Genomic DNA, 18224 nt, shown 5'->3' with positions numbered 1-18224 from the left:
TTTCCCCATTTATAAAATGAGAGAGTTGCATTAGAGGAGCTCTGCAGTCTGTTCTACCTCTAAATATATGGTCCTAAAGTCTCCCTCTCTGGTTCTAAAGGTAATCAATCAATAACCATTTCTGAAGTGAGTACTATGGGTTTTGCATAGTGATAGGTGGTAGTATCCTAAGGCAAAAATAAAACATTTCCTACGATAAAGAACATATGTTCATTGAATTAAATGGCATGTGCACAAATAGGTAGGCATGAAAATTATGCAGTTATCATTACTAAAATTTCTAATAAATAATGTTTGTGACTAATTATTAAGACTATTGTGTGCAGAAAGGCACAGATGGTGGAGATTATGGCAATGGCTTCTTGTGAGAAGTCAGTCAGCGAACATTTATTAAATACCTACTATGTGCCAAGCACTGTATTAAGAACTGGAGAAACAAACAAAGGAGGATGGAAAATCAGTCCCTTCTCTCAGGCAGAGGTATTTACTTAAATTTGAAAGAAACTAGAGATTCTAGCAGCTATATATGAAGAAAAAATATATTCTAGGTATGTGGGGAAAAAATCACTGCACAGATACTTTGTGGCAAACTTTAAGCCCATGGAATATTTCAAAATCACCCTGGTCAGTGTTTCACTTTTCTGTCATACTCAGCTACTCACACTTCTCATTGTAGTTTATATACTACTGCGTAAAACTCCTCAGTCATATGTACCTATATCTGTACCTAAATTTATGGTGCATATATGTGTGTGTGTGTGTATGTGTCTATACACACATATGTATGTATGTATACAAACATATACATGTTGCATATATTTATACATCTTATTTTCCCCATTCAAATGAATTATATTGGAATAAAACCTTTGAGGACAACAAACCAAACCATTTTTAATGGACGTCTGTGTTTTGGGTAGCATTAATTTTATATAGTTTGGGGTTGTTTGCTTTTAGAGTAGACACTGTGTCTCTTTTGCATTTCCTATTGTATTGAATAACCTCTCTAAGCTTGCTAAATAATAAACAACTACAGCTACCTAAGGAAATCATTCGGGTTTTAAGTTGCTCTCGTAAAACAGATAGTACTTCATTTGAACATCCTGTCAATTAGTAATCTATCAAAGAATATTCAAGAGTACAAATTAGGAATTCTTGAAGAGGAAGTCTTATATAAACTCTTCATATTTGAAAGCATCTTATCTCCTTCACAGGTGTTCACATCAAGTAGTTATTGCTTGTATAAAAGAACCATCAATTTGGAGTTGACTATATTACCAATGAATAGTTTGAAATATATTGTGATTTGGGAAATTGGGTTCCAAGAAACAGATTATACAAATCAATTAATTTCTTTTATTTTGTTGTCTTTTTACTTGGCAAAAATGGAACACATTTGTAGCAACAATGTTGCTAGCAGCTGTTGTGGCTGTGTAAGACCAACAGTATCAGCACACAGAAAGGCTGCCAGCACAGGTTCTATGATCTGCTTTTCTAAGGAAAGCAACTTTAAGGGGTTTACAATCTCACTTTAATCAAACATACATATATCAATCACTTCACGTAGGAGGAAAAGCCAGCACCCTGAACTTCAGAACAACTACAAACTGAAATCGCAAACATACATTAAATAAAAAGAGCAAATAACACAAACCAGTCTATCCATAACAATACATAGTTACCAGAGAAGCACCAACAACTGTGTTTCTTCAAAGCCAGGGGGCTCCATCAGCTATGCAGAGTCTCCACACCAACACTCTTGCAGTGACTGAGACCCCCAAACAAAATGCTAACCTCTGAGTTTATATACCCTTCTTAGGACCTGAATGCTTCACATCTAATCAGCAAAATGGTGTGGGTCTAGGGCTTTGCACCTAGTGAGACTTAATCAAAGGCATTTGATTACTTTAGCATTCTAAAAAAGAAAACAGTAAAAAAAAAGTCCCACCTTAACTAATATTACAACATTAATTATTTTACATGTACATTTACAGCAGCATTTTTCATCTATACTTAAACATAGTTTTTTTAAAATTTATTTCTGTCTACATAGGCAGCATATTGTAGAGAATGGCTGTCCTTTGTTCTTGAAGAGGACTAAAGTGACATCATTACGTTATCGGCAAGGTACAGTATGTCCAACTATGGTTGATCAGACCAACATGAGTTTGGAAAGACTCCATCACAGGTCAGGTACAAATTGTCCTTATGAACATTTGGAGTGGAAATGGTTTTAGATGTGTGCATCTTATGTTTCTTTTGTGCCACTGCAATTCAGCTTTGCTCATAGAGCACAGCACTTTCTTTGAGGTAGGCATGCCGTGCTGGGCAATCTTATGCCAGCATCTCCCATGTCTCACAATATATACCAAAGTTATTCAGAGAAATCTTCAGAGTGTCCTTGTACTGCTTTTTTGACCTCCAAGTGAACACTTGCCTTCTGTGAGTTCTCCATAAAATAATTATTAAGCAAACATATGTTTGACATTCAAACAACATGACCAGCCCATAAAAATTGTTCTTTTTACAGTAGAATTTGAATGCCTGACAGTTCAGCTTCAGAAAGGACCTCAATGTTCTGTACTTTATCTTGCCAAATGATTTTCAGAATGTTCCTAAGACAATTCAAATGGAACATACTCAGTTTCCTCACATGGCACTGGTAGATTATCTAGGTTTCACAAGTATACAGCAATAAGACCATCAAAACAGCTCTATACATCTTCAGCTTGGTAGGCAACCTAATACCTCTTCTCTCCCCCACTTTCTTTCAGAGACTCCTAAACACTGCGCTAGCTCTGGCAATGCACATTTCAATCTCATTATCTATGTGTATCTTCCTGGAAGGTGCACTGCCAAGGTAAGTGACATTATGCCCAGCATTCAAAATTTCTCTATTTGCTGTAACTGATGGCATGGTGCTGGCTGGTGAAGATCTGTTTTCTTGGTGTAAATTGTTAGGCCAAAATTAGCACAAGCAGCAGAGAATCAATCCATATGTTGCTTTATCTCAGTCTCAGAGGCTACATTGAGTGCAATGTTATCTATAAACCAAAAAATCATGCACCAACTCTCATTTCAGTCTTGGCTGAAGCCTTTTAAAGGTAAATAGTTTACCACGGGTGTAGTAATTGACCTTGAAGCCATTTTTTCCTCATTGAAGGAATCCAAAAACATCACTGAAAACATATGCTAAAAAGAATTGGAGCGAGCACACAGCCCTACTTCACTCCATTGGTCACTGGGAAAGTGTGAGAGCATCATGCATCATCCGGAACCCTGACAACCATGTTGCCATGAAACCGACATAAAATACTGATGAAGCCAGCAACCAAATTTTGCCATGATTTTCCAGAAACCCTCAAGACTGACAGTATCAAAGGCCCTGGTCAGGTTGATGAATGTTGTGTACAGACCTCCATTCTGCTTCTGGTATTTCTTGTGGAGTTGTCAAGCAGCAGACACCATATCCACCACTTCTCAGTCCTTTCAGAAACTGCGCTGACTCTTGAGGAGATGACCTTCTTCCAGGTGAAGGATCAGCCTATTAAGGAGGACTCCAGCAAGAATCTTGCCAGCAATGACTAAGAGAGAAAAGACCCCTTTGATTATCAAAGAACAATCTATTTCCTTTTCTGTTATAGAGATGAACAATGGAGGCATTCTTGAACTCCTAAGGGGTAACCTCCTCTTGCCATATAACTTGTAAGATTTCAGTCAGCTTTTGTATGAGCAGTGGACCCCCTGCCTTGTAAATCTCAGCTAGAATTGAATCAACACCAGAAGCTTTGCTACATGAGAGGAGATTAACAACATTTAAAACCTCTTCTTCAGTTGGGAGTTTGGCTAGAGAGAGACTGACTTGAACTTGAGCTATACAGTCAGTGGCTTCAGTGTTGATTGATGATGGTCTATTGAGAACACTATGGAAGTGTTCAGCACATCTCTCCAGGATCATGTTCTTATCACTAATCAATGTGGCTCCATCAACACTGAATAGTTGGGATACACTATAGGTCTCTGGCCTACAAGTAGTCTTCAGGGCATCATAAAAGCCCTTTCTATTGTTACCATCAATGTAAAACTGAACTTCATCTGCCTTCTTACTGAGCCAAGCATCTCTAAGCTTCACTTACATTTTACTTTTGATAAAGTTAAATGTGGCCTTTTTAGAGACAAATGAACTATCCTGCTGATAAACCCTGTGGAGTTTTCATTTTTTCATTTTAGCAGATTCTAAAATGAATCATTTTCACCAAAGCAATCTTGAGTTTGAATATGTTCTGTCCCAGAGGAGTAACTGAAATGCTGTACACCGAATCTCTGAAAGCTGCCCTCTCCTTTTCTGCTTACTGTTACTAACAGTGTGTTGGCTTAGCTTTCTTTCCAAATTAGCAATGAACTATTCACTTTGGGAGAACTACCCTAATCTCTTGGCATTAAATCTTCTAGTAGTTATCTTGCCTTGGGGCCAACACTTTTGTTGATTGTGAATATTTGGCTTGGACAACATAAATCTATGATCAGTTCAACATTCTGCACCATGCATTTCTTTTATCACTCACATCCCACCTGTCTCTTCACCTTACAATGACCTAGTTTAAACATGTATGTTTACAGCAAGGGTGCATCCGTGAAGTTTTACTGTGTTTAGGTAAATGAAGTCAAGCCAGCATTGGTGATGAGAAGGTCGTGAGATGTACAAAGTTTTGAGTAGTAAGTTACCATTACTGTTTCTATTTGTGACTTCATCCCTCTCTGCCATGTCTGATACTGTGTGCCTACTCTGATGTTAAAGTTACCCGGAATTATAAGCTTATCCTCCTTCAGCACATTTATGTTGAGGGTCTCCAGGTCTTCATAAGATTTTTCTTTGATTTCGATTTCACCAAGGTTCATTATGATGCTAGCATATACACTGATGATAGTGGCACCAGGCTTTCCTGCAAGTACCAATCTCATTGTCATGAGCCTATCATTCATTACTTTTGAGAGGTATACAATCTTGTTGACTAGATTAGTTTTTATTACAAAACCTACATCAACTTCATGGCACTCTTAGCACAGTGGCCATTCCAGAAAAAAAAAAAGCAAAAACAAAAAAAATATATCTAGCTCCAACTTCAGTAAGGTAGCCTTCATTTGACAGCTTTGTTTCACTTGGGGCTGCTATATGTAGGAGTTACTTTCTGAGTTTTCTTGTGACAAGAGCTGGTCATCTTTCAGGTCTACTGGATTTCTTTTTGTCCATAAGTGTGCTTTCAATGCACTGATGGTAAATGGAATCATATTCACAAAAGTTTTTGTACGTTTGTGTGTGTGTATGTATGTGTGTGTTTTGACTGCAGAGTGGGATCCCACCCATCACGATAAGCAGGCCAGGGTTGGGTGCAGCAGACAGTTTTTAACGTACCTTTCTTATCTTCTTTCTTGTGTCGGGATGTGAGCAGTGAGGTCCTTTAAAAAGTCTGCTCAGACACACAGCGGCCTGCCAAATCTCTCTGCTCCTTCAGTCCAGTGAAAAGATGACTCTATTGTCTAATCTGCCCACATTCATGGTTATGACTACAGATCCCAGTATATCTACACCTGCGATCACTGGATTTCGAGGGAGATAAAAATATTAAAATGGTATAGGTGATGTCTTTTGACTTACATAAATTGAATTTAAGTGAGGCAGACTTGTGCAAAGTTATCAGCCTCACTCTCTCTTCCAGAGTCTTCATAGTCCAATGGCAAGACAAAAGTCAATAACACTGGTAATGACTTAGAATGCATAGTATGTCCTTGGTGTCTTCAGTGTCTAACCAAAGCTAAGAGCTCCATAGAGCCTGCTTCAACTACCTTCATAGCTGTTGGAAAAAATTGTTCTCATCCATCCATTCTGCAGGGGTTGGGATGGTGGAGGTGGAAGTCTTCATATGCTTGAGGTAGATACCCCACCCAACTCACTGATGGCTTTGAGACCCATTGGTTCCCTCTAACTGGTTTATCTTGTCTGTCTAGATAGTTTACTAGACTGTGGCAACTATACAGGCTACAGCTTCTTGGAGCTATTGGTGAGAGATAGATAAATCAAGGGAACAGCAGAGGTAGAAAGCAGCCCTGAGAAAGGCTCAGCAGCCCTCATACCAGAAGTACTGATCTTCCTGCACAACCCTACACACACACACACACACACACACACACACACACACTCATGTTCACATATATACACACAGTAGAATTTTCACAGGTATCCAAAGACATAATATATATGTAAATTGCTTTTCAAATCTTATATATAAATATGTACTGTGATGGTGATATATAAAGCAAGAGGAATGAATAATGTGAAACAAACAAACCAAAAAAAGAATATTGAATCTTCAGGTGATTAATGCTTTGAAATCTATTTTTTATTTTAAAAAAAATGCTTCCCCACCACATAACACTGTTTAATTTTCAGGGGTCTAGGACTAAAGCACCAACCAAAATACAGACATGAAAAATTAGTTATTGGACAACTAATATTTAAAGAATATCAAAGAGTAGAGAGACAAATTCTTGATCAGGATGTAATTATCTTATTTTTAGTCTTTTTGGATAAAAATGCATACCTATTTGCTTTAAAATAAGACACATGCATATTACTTTGGCTGTATTGAATTTGCATGTTTTTTTTTTAATTTGGCAATATGTTCTTAATCACTCTACATTTTAGAAATGATTAAAATAATTGTGTAGATAAAGAGTAATATGGGACTTTTGAAAGAATCCTGTGTAAGGTGACAGAACTAAAACCTTGACATTTGTCCTCTCTTCTTTTCTCCATCCTTCACACAGTGATATAGATAGAATATTCTGTTTCCAGTTAGTAGAAGATACTTTGACTCTTCAGTACTCTCAGGGATGGTGCTGCATTAAAAACATCAATATGGTTTTATCTGTATTGACACTAAATCCTTTGATGTAGATCACAACTACTCCATGATTTAGCATGAGGCTTGAGTAATGAGTTCATGTGTATGCATGTCTATATATATATATATATATGTATATATATATATATATACACATACATATATATATACATATATACATACCCTACATATTTACACATATTTGTATATACTGTATATACATGCAAATATGTACATATTACAAGGTTCCTCATAAATCAAACTGCAGTATTAGGATATTAATGTTTAAAACTGCACTAAAAATTGGAGCATGATATTTGTATGTGGGGTAGAAGGGCATATGCATATATAATATATAGTATTTTTACCTGACAGCTAACTCTTTTGGGATGAATATCCCCTGAACTTAGCTAAAATGTTCCTCTGAGCAGGGAACCTGAGAAACTATGGGTTCTGTTCATTTAAGGTCTTCAAACAAAAGCTGGGCCACTTTTGTTAGGGTGTTTTCAGTTTCAATGTTATCTATCTTGCCTCTCTCATATTGTACTTTTGAATTTATTTCTTTGAATCCACGTATGGAATTTATACTAATCCTACTTAATTTCATTTTAAAACCAGAAAATTTATTTATGCTGCTGAATTTTTTGGATCCTTATTCCATTCTTCACCCAACACAAAGCCAATCAAAGTTAGAAGGGTTTTTAGAGGTCATCTAGTTAAGAGGCTAGAGCAGTAATGTAGGCCCAAGCCAAATAGAATGTAATTGGAAAATGTTTAACAAAATTAAAAAATAAATAAATAAAATGAAACATAAGTAATAGTAATTTGTAGGGATTTCTATTTTGTTTTGTTTTACAAAGACTGGAAATCTTTATTAAGATCAGCAAACTCACATTCCTCAATTTTCAGACTTCCCAAACCCTATTTCAGGCTACTGAGTAAAGAGGGGAATAGGCAGAAGAGAATTCCAAGAAGGGAGGGACCAAGGGAAAAAAGGCCCCTGCCAAGCAGAGGACTACAGAGATGTGTGGCTTTCAAACTCCAGCTGTGGCCATGACAGCAGCCACCATAAGCCCCTCCCTATAAATTAAGTCCCCACAGTAGAAAGGCTGGGGGTGGGAGGAGCAGGAAGAACAATGTTGTGGAAGAAAAATTGGTCCCATGTTCAGCTCCTTTCAAGGCAGCTCCCTGAACCTGGCCTAAAGAATGGCTATATGGGTGCAAATTGCCAAATGAGAGGACAAGCCAGAGTGGGAGAATGAATAGGCATGTTGAAAGGATCAGGTACTCTCCTCCCTCAAGTTTGGGTCCGGGAGAAGGGAGGATGGAGTGGTTGGTCCAGTTTTGCTGATTTTGGGGATGGGGAGTATATTACAATAAGTTCAAGGTGAAAAGGCACTGGCTCAGCACCTGTAGGCACAACAGGAGAAGCAGTGCCACCAATAGATAGGGAGTAGGGGGGGAAGTGGAAGAGTCAAGAACAGAAGGGGCTTGAGAGTTCCATGGGTTTCCTAGGAATGTCACTGCTAGAAATATATTAACCATTCAAGGGAGGGTAAGAAAGAGTGGTGATCAGAGCATCAGGCATGGTATCCCATATCCAGTCATGCCTGCCTGAGATGCCCCGCAGTTGGTGCCTGTTTGCAGCCCAATGACATTTTCGCCTTCTTGCAGTTGGTTATCTGAAATTTCGGGGATTATCCTTGGACTTCAGAATCTCCAGAGAAGACCCCATCACCCTGAGCCACTGCCAGCCCACCCTGGTTCATCAGTGTCTGCTGCACATAGGCCATTTTCTTTCCTTCCTAGAGGTATACAGTTTTGAAGATATAGTGGCATTGATACCATAGCGCTCTGCTGCCTGCAGGAACTGAGAAATGTGTTCCATTTCTTTGAAGGCCATGCCTGAGGCCTGGATCTTCTTTACCAGGCCCTGGCCTTCAGGATGTAGCCCATTGATGAGCTTACACAGCACCGTGCCATCCTTGAGCCAGTTTTGGAAATTCTCTCTCCCAAGCTGGGACCACCCAACCTATTGGCTGCACTGTGTGGTAATCTACTGAATGAGGATCTGCTCCAGATAAGCATCATACTGCTTCTCAATTTTCTGCTGTACCTCCCTGCTTAGTACGTAAGTAGGTCCTCTGTTGGCCATTCTGAGATGATGATGCAGGTATCTTTATCATGAGGCAGTGGATGGAGAGCAGAGCAGTCTGGGGCATAGTGAGCAGTGAGTGGCAATTTGTAGTTTTCTAAGTTAATATGCATGCATATTTGAATTTTATGCCCCTAATATAGTCTATCTCGTATTTGTTGAATATTTCCCTATAAAATATCCCCCTAGACTCTTTCATCCCTAGCCTGTTGTCATATATACCTTCTCCTTCTTAGCCAAACTCATAGAAAACAACAATAAAAACAAAAACACCAATCTACATATTGTCTCTACTTCCTTTCCACAATCTTTTGTAAGCTCACTTCTTAACTCATTACACAGCAATAAATAAATAAATGAATTAATAAATAAATGAATGAAGAAATAAAACAAACAAAAAAACCCTGCTCTCTTCAAAGTTGCCATTGATCTCTTAACTGCCAAATCAGATGACCTTTTCTTGTCTCTCCCCCCCTTGGACCTATCTATTGCATTCTACCCAGTTGACCACTCTCATCAATACTCTCTCCTCTTTGGCTTTTCTCAAAACACTCTCTCCTGGTTCTCCTCCAAGCTGTCCAACTACACTTTAGTCATTTTCACTCATTCATCATGCAGATCACGGTCTCTGAATGGAACTGAGGGCTCCCTCTTTAGCATCTTACTTTTCTCTCTCTACATTTTTTTTCTTGGTGACCTTACTAGCTCTCATAGGTCTGGTTACCATATCTATGCTTATTTCTTCCAGATCAATATATCATTTCTCCATTGAAATTTAGTCACAGACTACTGATTACCTATAGGATATTTAAAATGGATGTCCCTAGAACATCACCAATTCAATATATTCAACAATAATTAAACACCTTTCTCCCCAAATGCAGCTTGCTGAGAAGTTCCCCTTTTCTTTCAAAGGTACTATTATTCTTCTAGTATCACAGCTTCATAATTTTGACATTACCCTCTATTCTTCACTCTGTCTTACCCCCAACTTGTTGTCAGATCTGGCTATTTCTACCACCACAACGTATTTCACATATAACCCCTTCTCTCTAACTCATAAAGCTAATATATTGGTTCAGGTTCTCATCACCTCTTATCTAGGTTATTGTAATATTCTTAATTGGTCTCCCCAACTCAATCCACTGCTGCTGAAGTTGTCTGATTATATCTTTTCTCTACCCAATAAATTCTGTTCAGTCTTTCAGTCATGTCCAACTCTTCATGACTCCGTAGAGCATAGCAAGCATTCTATCCTCTACTATCTCTTAAGATCTGTTCAAGCATATGTTCCTTGCTTCTATGAAACTATATATCCATTTTTTCTTATACCATTCACTTCTTCTTTTGCCTTCAATCTTTCCCAACATCAGGGTCTTTTCAAACGAGTCCTGCCTTCTCATTATGTGGCCAAAATATTTAAGCTTCAGTTTCAGTATTTGTCTCTACAATGAGTAGACGTAATTCTAAATAAATAAATTGTTTCTAGAATAAGGTATAAATCTATTTACCTTTTAAAGCTTTTCACAGCTTGGTACCATTATATTTTTCCAGCCATTCCTTGTCACCCTGCATACACTTTGCAATACAAAAAAAAAAAAACCAAAAACTAACCTTTCAGTTCCTTACACAAAGAAGGCCATTAATAGTCTCTTTGCTTGTGCATTTACTATGGAAAATGTTTGGAATGTACTCCCTACTCACCACATAGAGTCCATCTTGTTCTTTAACATGTACCTCAGGCAACATCTTCTGCATTACATCTTCCTTAATCCATCTCTCTGCTTGTGTCCTACATTCCAAACAATCCTGAATTTAGCTATTCTGTATATATTTGTATTTATTCCTTGTATATTTATTGTGTATGTGCTTATAGATGATTGTTGTCTCCTCTTTTAGAATGCAAGCTCATTTACCATAGAGGTTAATTCTTTGTATTTGTAGCCTTAACACCTCAAAACAGTGCCTGCTATAGAACAAGTCCTAATAATTACTTGTTGAAGCTCCAAAAGACTCATGATGAAAAAGAGCTATGCACATCCAGAGAAAGATTTATGGAGTCAATGCAGATTGAGGCAAACTTTCTGCTCTCTTTTCTTTCCCTTCTTTTTTGGTTTTGTTTCGCCTTTCTCATGATTCATTTTATTGGTTATAATTCTTCGTTACAACTGGACTATTATGTAAATAAGTTCAATATGAAGGTATATGTAGGACCTACATTGGATTACATGCCATATTGGGGAATTGGGGAGGGGAGCGGGAGGGAGAGAAAATTTGGAACCCAAAGACCTGTAGAAATATGTGTGGTAAACTAAAATTAAAACAATAAATTTATTAATAAAAATTTAAAAAAATTAAAAAATAATTCGTTGTCAATTGTTTTATTATATTTCTTCTTATCAATAGCTTCCCTAAAATACTATGTCTACAACCAAATGTAAAATATGCCATCTTGTCAAGATCAACTATAGCAAGATCATAATCTCAATGTAGACACTCTACTTTTCTTCATGAAACCAATAAATTTCATTAGCTTTTTTGCTAATTAACATTTGATGAATTGAATTGCTAGCTATACTACAATGATCACTTATATTGAAATTGGTGTCAACTAAAACTAATGAATTGTTTTATGATGACCTGATTTATATTATGCTTCAAATCTTTATGTCTTCTATAAATCTGATAGGCATGAAAATCTTTATCCAAGTCTGCATTGCACTTTTATATCCCCTCTTTTTCATCATTCCTTGCTTTCATCTTCTGTACATGGCTTTTCAAAATCTCAGTTTATTAACAAATTTCCTGAGCATCCATTTTGCTTTCTTTATACTGTTCTTTCCTTTCTTCCTCCTAAGAATTTTTTTTTTAATTTTTGGATTGCTCTAATTATTGGGAAAGTCTTATGCCGAGCCAAATTCTGCTCCCTTGTAGTTCCACCCATGTGTCCTCATTCTGTCTCATAAAGTCAAACAGAATTATTGTTGTCATAGTTCAGTCATATCCAGCACATTGTGACCCCATTTGAGGTTTTCTTGGCAAAGACACTAGAGTGGTTTGTGATTTTCTTGTCCAGCTCATTTGAGAGATAAGGAACTGAGGCAAATAGTATTAAGTGACTTGCATAGAGTCACACAGCTAGTAAGTGTCTGAGGCCATAGTTGAACTCAGGAAGGTGAGTCTTCCTGACTTCATGCCTGCCACTCTATCTACCACCTAGTTACCCATACAGAATTAACTTATTCCATTTAGACATGACTCTATTCATATATGGTAGACAGTCTCCTTAGCATTCATGTCTGAAGCCTTTCTATTTTGTATGTAGAAAACTTAACCTCATCCTTATCTTGTCCAACAAAACTTAGCTCTTTTTATGAAGTAAAATTACCAACAATTTTTTTTTGTAAATTTTAAAGTGTGTGGAAATTGAAAGTAGTATCTTCTCAACATCTAAAACTAATTAGTTCAATATAAGTGTACTCATTTAGAAAACCAAATGAATATAAACCCATTGTTTCCTTTCCTTAATTTGGAAATTTACCATGCATAAGAGAATTCTGAATAAAATCTTAGATCTTTTAACCTGTTTAGAGGGAGTAGCAAACACTGGCAAGTAAGAGTAGAGTGAATAAGTAAAAGTAAGTGCAATAAGTAAATGTAGGAAGAGTCAGTAAATAATTTCTGGATTGGTAAATGTGAAAATTGAGAATAAATGTAACTTACCTGAAGTGAAATTAGAATATATCTACCTTCACAATAATACCTAGTTTTTATCTTTATCTCTCATCTACTCCATGCCCCATCATTTTCTTAATACTTACTAATTCTTAAAATTTAATTAAATGTCTCATTTGTCTCTTTTATATATTTTATCCACTGGTTGCTAAGACTCAAGAAGATTCATAAGGGTCTCTATACAATCACAGAGGATCTTTGCGGGATGACTGAGAACCCTAAAAGCTCGACTTTTCACAGATGTGAGTGAGAAATAGATCAATTAATTTAGGGGTTCTATGACCCTGAAGAAAGTTTTTTCTACTTGTAGGGGATCCTAGATAGTGACAGAAAGAAGTGAGAGTGTGACATGAACAAATGGACATGTGCACAGGAAAGTGAGAGGAAAGGTACCAGGCCTCTGTCATCTGAATGGACTGGAACCAGCAGTTATGAAATTTGGTGAGAGTAAAGTCCAGTCAAAAGTCTCTTTTCTCATGTGTATGTGTGTGTGTTTTAATTAGAGTACAATTCTGAGTGAGCTTTCATTCTGAACCTTAATGTCTCTCTCTCTCTCTCTCTCTCTCTCTCTCTCTCTCTCTCTCTCTCTCTCTCTGTCTCTTTGTCCCTGTCTGTCTGTCTGTCTCCTCTCTCTCTCTCTCACTGTCTTTCTAGAAAAAGACCCTCAGATTAGCTAGTGAGAAGTTGTGAGAAAGAGGAGAGGAGTATCAAGCTTTAATTGGAACTGATACTTCTATGTTTCAGTTAATTGACTGACATTATTCCTGAGTATATCCTATAGTCTGAATATGAACGAGTAGTAAAAAGAAATGTGAGTTGTTGTGGTTAATTCTGCATACAACTGAAAGGCTATATTGCATCACGTACCCAAGACCCAAGAGCTAGATGATGTTAAGCCAGCACGTCTCAACCAGTAGTAATGGTATCTCCATTGCAGCAGTAGGGAAGTTTATTTTCAATACTGGCATCCCACTTCCACACTTCTCCCTATAACCACCTGTAATAGTAATTAAGGTGGGACATTTTGCTGTTGACCCTTAATGATTCTGGCCTTTGTTTGAATGGGGCAGATAAAGTGGGATGTTTTTGTATTTCTCAGCACTGAGACAATTGGGAGTCATTGATTTGTACCTGATGTGATATTGGGGGTGGGGAACTTCTCCATGCCCAGCCTGGCCTCCGGCCCTGAACAGGATATATAAGCTCAAAGGTTAGCTTTCTCGCTCGAAGCTCTGAGCCACAGCAGGAGTGGCATGTTACTCTGGGCCAGCCGTTCTAATGAGCTCCCTGGCTGTACACCCAGATGTTGATAACTACAAATTGTATTGGTCTATAATTCAAAGTGCTGACTTTTTCTCCTGAAGTAGGTGGATGTTATTTGTATGCTGGACTGAAGTAAAATTGTTAACCCCTTAATTAAAGCAGATCAAAAGGACCTGTGTTGGCAGCTTTCTGGGTGCCGGTTGTTGGTGATTCTTACACCCCCACAGAAGCTGCTAGCTGGATTGTTGAAACACCACCCCCACCTGCTCTCTTAAAGGAATGAGAAGGACCTTTACATGCCCTACCTCCCCTCCCAAATCTGGATTTTTGGCTTTAACATTTAACGTATTCAATAAGAAATAATGTATTCATAGTAAATATGCACTTGATACACTATTGTCTTCATATATAGAACTCATTTTTTTCATCAAGTATAAAGAAAATGAAAATTGTCACTATGTTGTTTTAATAATAACAAGGCCTCATGTTTACATAGTACTTTAAATATGGACACTGCTTTACCAGCACTTTCTCATTTAATCCTCACAGCAACAGTTGGAGGTAGGTCCTACTGGTCTAATTATCTCAATTTTATAAATCAGGGAAATGACATTTAAGGAAGTTAAGTGACTTGCTTATAGTTACGGAACTAATGAGTGTCAGATGGGCCTGTTCCCCTGGACAGCAAGTCTTGTGCTCTTCCCAGTAAATTCAACCTGGTAAGGTCAGAAGAATCATGACTCTTCATTCTAAAGATGCATGTTGATTTCTCAGTGTAGATTCTGAAAGATTTTGAATGAAGACACACATAGGTCTCATGACTTCTTTTTCTTAAAAGATATTCCCTAATAGGAGTACATTGGTGGGAATTTTGCTGTGGGTCAAGCATACTATGTGGAGATATGAGTATCTAGAGGTATAAACATAAAACCCAATGCATGGTAGTAGATCTGTGGAGGAAGAAACACAGTTTAGAAGAATTAAATTTATGAAATGTTACATGTATTTTAAAATTATTTTAAGCAGGTTTAGAATTACTGTTTATGAAGTCCTTTACAAAGTATTTTTAATAATAACAATAGTAATTCCCTTTAATTTAAACCTGTGAAATTCTTACTTCCTCCTTCCTTTTTATTGGCAAACTTAGGAAAAAACAGTTTGGGTAAATTAGTTGGTATAATGCATTGGATCCCATCTTACACCCTGATATTCTTTCCTCCACAATGACCTGAGAATATATTGCCTTTCATGCTTACATCACCAGAAATTCATATCTCCATACTGTATGCATGAATACACTTTTAATCTAAAGTTTCTTGTAAGATATCATTTTGTAAGAGCTAAGGAAAAGATCAGTAAGCAAAATAAATGATAGAAATTCAAGGAAGAATAATAAAACAACAGAAAAAAATCTTCTAGATTAATTCTAAGCTCAATTTTAATTTCTTTCCTAGACCTTTAGGATAAAATCACATACGTCTAGATCCGGATATTAGTATTCAGTAAATATTTAAATTGGTGACCAAGAGAGTATTCTCTTCAAGCTGTGTTCATTCATACGTAACTTCTTTCAGCTTTTAAAAAAATATGAGATACAAACACTGACTCTTATTACTCTCAAAAAATTCTTTTTAACAACATGCGAAACATGTTTAAATTAATCTGTGTTTGAACAAAGCTGAAACTTAAATCAATTTGCCAAAAGTTATGCAAAGGATTTGTGAATTTTCTCTCCAAAACATTCATGAAACAAAGTTCAAAAACTAGATGTTTTACCTGAATTGAAAGATAGAATAGTGGGAAATCCACGTGGGAGACAGGCTGGGAGAAAGCTGGGCACCCGAAACCACCAGAGATTCCCCAGGCCACCCAACACAGGACGGCAGTCTGTGGAAGCGAGGAGAGGCAGCGCAATGCCACCAGCCGGGAAAACACCTACTCCTGAGGCTTGCAGCCCAAAGGAATGAAACACGGCTTCCATTAGACATAATGGCCATGTAAACGGCTCTAATCCCTGCCCCCCTCACCCAGAGAATTCCTTGGGAAAAAAAAAAGAAATCTGGAAGAAAGGAGAAAGAAGTGGGGCTTCAGTGGTCAAATAGTAGAAGTTCATTAGTCCCAAAGGGGCAGAGTCAGCAGGGGTCAACACCAGGAGCCCAAATGTAATCTTGCTCCCCCAGGGGAAGAGCCAGAGATCAGCTCAAACAACAAACAGCTGAGACCATTGCTGAAAAGCAACAGTGCTGGAGAGCACCCATAGGGAGTGAGAAGTCAGGGAGCCAGACCCCTCCCCCACACCTCAGGAAACTAAAGCTAGAATTCTAGACTCACCATCCCCAGAATAAGAAAGCTGGGACAGAGAGCCCTGAGCCCCAAAGGCAGAAATTTGTTGTAAACCCAGGAAAAGGCAAACCAACAAACATGAAGAACACAAAAAAACCAAAGACAATAGATTCTTTTTATGGAGACAGGCAGGATGAAAATACCAGTATGGAAGGGGACAGCAATGACACTATAGACATGTCTGATACCTCAAAATGTAATGTGAACTGGTTTCCAACCCAAAAAGCATTGCTGGAAGAGCTAAAGGAGGATTTTAAAAACCAAATTAGGGAGCTAAAAGAAGATGAAATAAAGTCCCTAAAGAATAAGATTGGTGAAATGGCTATGGATATACAGAGTCTAAAGAGGGAAAATGACACCCTGAGAGGTAAAATCAACCAACTGGAAAAGGAGACTCAAAAGCAAAATGAAAACACTAACTCATTAAAAATTAGAGTTGAGCAAGTGGAAGCTAATGAATCTATGAGGCATCAAGAAGTAGTAAAGCAAAACGTTAAGAATGAAAAAATAGAAAAAAAAATGTGAAATATCTGATTGGGAAAACCACTGACCTGGAAAATAGAACCAGGAGAGACAATTTAAGAATTATTGGTCTCCTGGAAATCCACGATGAAAAAAGGAGCCTTGACAGTATTTTTCGAAGAAATTATCAAAGACAACTGCCCAGAGGTCCTAGAACCAGAGGGCAAAATAGTCATTGAAAGAATTCACCGATCACCCCCTGAAAGAGATTCCAAACTGAAAACACCAAGAAATATTATAGCCAAATTTCAGAGCTATAAACTCAAGGAGAAAATACTGCAAGCAGCCAAAAAGGAGAAATTCACATATTGTGGAACTACAGTCAGGATCACGCAGGATCTCTCAGCTTCCACATTAAAAGACAGGAGAAATTGGAATATGATATTCCAAAGGGCAAAGGAGCTGGGACTACAACAAAGGATCAACTACCCAGCAAAACTAAGCATAATTTTTCAGGCAAGGAGATGGACATTCAATGAAATAAGGGAATTCCAGACCTTCCTGATGAAAAGGCCAGAACTCAATGGAAAATTTAATCTCCAAATACAAAACTCAAGAGAGACATAAAAAGGTAACCATGGGGAAAAACCCCACAATCCTTATTAACCAATAAGGGCAGGTTGTTTGCATCTTTATGTGGGATTATATCATATTATGTATGTTTTATATATATATATATATATATATATATATATATATATATATATATATATGTCAGTCTTGAGAATGGTACAGCTATTATGACAATTGAAAGGGATATACATAGATTGTGAATGCCTGTATAAATTAACTGATGTAAAGATAAAAAATATAAGTAAGAGATATAAAGGGAGGGCTATGAGAGAAGAGTTAAGGAGGTAGTAGAAAAGGGTAAATTACATGAAATGAAGTGGCACAAAAACATATTGTAGTACAAGGAAAGAAGGGAGGGAGAAGAGCAATATTTGAGCTTTGCTGACATCTGATCTGGTTCAAGAAGGGAATAACATACACCAATAAGTTTAGAAATCTAACTTGTCCTACGGGAAGTAGGAGGGGAAGGGGGAAAAAGGGGAGGGGTGGTGGTCAGAAGGGAGGGGAGAAGTAGCAAGTGGGAAACGGTAAGATAAGGGAGGGGAATAAAGAGGGAGGGTAAACTGAGGAAGGCGGTGGTCAAAAGCAAAACTTTGTTGAGGAGGAGAAGGGGAAAGGGAGAAATAAAAGCACAAACAGGGGGAAATAGGATGGAGAAAAAGAAACAGATAGAAATCATAACTCTGAACGTGAAGGGGATGAACACTCTCATAAAATAGAAGCAGATAGCA

The 18224-nt window shown here is 37.5% G+C and overlaps 1 pseudogene; it reads right to left on the bottom strand.

The window, feature by feature from the left end:
- Positions 1–8474: 8474 nt before the first annotated feature.
- On the bottom strand, positions 8475–9057 carry LOC118855744 (annotated as a pseudogene).
- Positions 9058–18224: the final 9167 nt, after the last annotated feature.

This window comes from Trichosurus vulpecula, chromosome 7 (genome assembly GCF_011100635.1).
Source record: "Trichosurus vulpecula isolate mTriVul1 chromosome 7, mTriVul1.pri, whole genome shotgun sequence".
NCBI lineage: Eukaryota > Metazoa > Chordata > Mammalia > Diprotodontia > Phalangeridae > Trichosurus > Trichosurus vulpecula.
The sequence above is the reverse complement of the archived record's forward strand: the minus strand, read 5'-3'. Positions and strand labels throughout refer to the sequence as shown.